Raw genomic sequence first — 2,724 nt, forward strand, 5'->3', positions numbered from 1 at the left:
CAGGAAGTGGCGCGGGGACCCGCCTGGCTCCCTCCCCGCCGAGTCAGAGCAAGAAGGAGCAGCAGGTGCAGAGGGAAGGGACCAGGGCCGGGCTGGCAGGGGCTGTGGGGCGGGAGTGGGGGGCACTGGCAGGGCTGGGGGGGCAGGGCCGGGCAGGCAGGGGCTGTGGGGTGGGAGTGGGGGGCACTGGCAGGGCTGTGGGGGGCAGGGCGGGACTGGCAGGGGCTGTGGGGTGGGAGTGGGGGGCACTGGCAGGGCTGGGGGGGCAGGGCCGGGCAGGCAGGGGCTGTGGGGTGGGAGTGGGGGGCACTGGCAGGGCTGTGGGGGGCAGGGCGGGACTGGCAGGGGCTGTGGGGTGGGAGTGGGGGGCACTGGCAGGGCTGGGGGGGCAGGGCCGGGCAGGCAGGGGCTGTGGGGTGGGAGTGGGGGGCACTGGCAGGGCTGGGGGGGCAGGGCTGGGCTGGCAGGGGCTGTGGGGCGGGAGTGGGGGGCACTGGCAGGGCTGGGGGGGCAGGGCCGGGCAGGCAGGGGCTGTGGGGTGGGAGTGGGGGGCACTGGCAGGGCTGGGGGGGCAGGGCTGGGCTGGCAGGGGCTGTGGGGCGGGAGTGGGGGGCACTGGCAGGGCTGGGGGGGGCAGGGTCTGCAGGGTGGGGGGTGGGGGGACTGGCCGAGCTTTGGGCAAAGCTCCATCTGCCCCAGTCCCGCTCCAGGGTATCCAGGGCATCCCCTGCAGGGGCCCTGCGCTGGCTCTGGGGGCTCCCACGGGCATGCTCTGGGGCTCAGCCCCCGCCACAGCCCCCCCTGCCCTGCACCGGGCCCAGACCCCCTCCCCAGCTGCGGGGGGAGGGGCGGGTGAGCCTTGCCCAGGGCTGGCGGGGGCTGGGCTCCGGGGGCAGGGGAGAGCGGGGGCTCTTGTCCATGTCAAAGGTGGAACGGTTCCGCTGCGCCCCTGCCCCCTCCCACAGACCTGGGGCTGTGAGCCTGCATCGAGAACTGGGAGATTCGCTGCATGTAATGTACGATACTTCAACAACCTCACTCTCCTGCTTTTCTTTATTGTAATAATAAACCTTTAGATATAGATTCTAAAGGATTGGCCCTGCGTGATTTGTGGGTAAGGTCCAGAGGGTAAATTGACCAGGGATCTGTGGCTGGTTTCTTGGAACCGGACAGAACTTGTTCGGGGTAGGTGGGATTGGGTGCTAAGACCCCTCCACCGGTGTATGAGGCCCGGGGCCGTCTGCGGCGCGGATATTGCTGGGGTGTCGGAGGGGTTTTGCTCGGGAGGCTTCAGGCAGGTTGCTGAAGCGCTCTGTGGGACTGGTTTGTGGCCTGTTTGGAGAGGTCACCAGTCTGGGGGCTGTAAGGAGCCCTGAAGTTGAGCAATTCGCCCTGAGCGGACGCCCTCAGCTGTGCCCAGCCACGGTCCGGTCCGTCACAGGCTGTCGTAGACGTTCTGCTCTAGGAACTAGGGTGAGGGAGGAGGGCAGCCTGGACGAGCAGCAGGGACTCTTCTGGCCTTGGGATCTGGGCCTCTCTGAATGACAAAGCCCTGGCCGGGTTGATTGAGTTGGGATTGGTCCTGCCTAGAGCAGGGGGCTGGACTTGATCTTCTGGGGTCTCTTCCAGCTCTGTGATTCTATGAATGGTGTTTCCCAATTTTATTTGGCCACGGAATCCTTTCAAACTCGAAAGAATTTTGCGGAACCCCTAAAGACAGTCTATCTATGGAGCTGAAAAAGTAGACCACAAATAAACAAATGCTAAGCAAGGTCATGAGATCGACACAAATGAAAATTGTGTTCAATAAAAGTCAAAGATGCTTAAATATTAATATTTTTTTAAATCATAAAGGGTGTGTCTAGACTATAGGGTTTTTTCGAAAAAAGTGGCCTTTTTTCCAAAAAGCTATACCTGCGTCTAGACTGCCGCCACGTTCTGTCGACAGTCAATCGACAGAACGCGGCGGTTTTGTCGATGGCGGTACACCTCATTCTACAAGGAATAACGCCTTTTGTCGAAAGTCATCTTTGGAAAAAAGGCGCTATGGCATGAAAACAGGGTGTGACGGCGCGTTGGGGTTCCCCGTCTCCTGCACCCCGAAATGGCACAAACAGACTTCACCAGCCGGTGGAATTGAGGAAGTTTATTGCCTCTCCAGGATACAGCACAGCACAGATGGAATCTGGTCACAGAGCTGGGCTAGGATGCCTCAGGCCCCCTTGAGTTGGGGGGAGACTGGGCCCCTAAACTCCAGCTCCTCTCCCTAGGCTGTCTCATCCATCCTCACCGACAGCCACCAACCCACTAACCAACTTCCAGCCCTGCCCCCCAGTCAGGGCAGCATTCCACCTTCCTTTGTTCCTCTCCATGGGGGGTGTCTGGCCACTGGTTCAACAAGTTTGGCCTTACCTCTGCCTAGTGAGGTTTTCCCTGCTGGGTCTTGCTCCAGACAGCAGGGGTCACCACAGCCCAGCAAGTACCCCCACTACGTCACACAGGGCGAGACGCTTTTTCGAAAACTCTTCTTGTTTTCTAAACGCTCTTTTTCGACAGGCTTTTTCAAAAGATGGTGTCGAAAAAGCCTGTGTCGAAAAAGGCGTGCAGACTAGACGTAGCCAAAATGTGATTGTAATGGAATATTCTCGCGGAACCCTCATTTTACTCCGGGGGTCTGCAGAACACCATGTGGGGAACACGGGTGTGAGGAAAGGGGAGAGATGC

The sequence above is a fragment of the Pelodiscus sinensis genome, chromosome 7 (assembly GCF_052426305.1).
Source record: "Pelodiscus sinensis isolate ZL-2025 chromosome 7, ASM5242630v1, whole genome shotgun sequence".
NCBI classification, from domain to species: Eukaryota; Metazoa; Chordata; order Testudines; family Trionychidae; genus Pelodiscus; species Pelodiscus sinensis.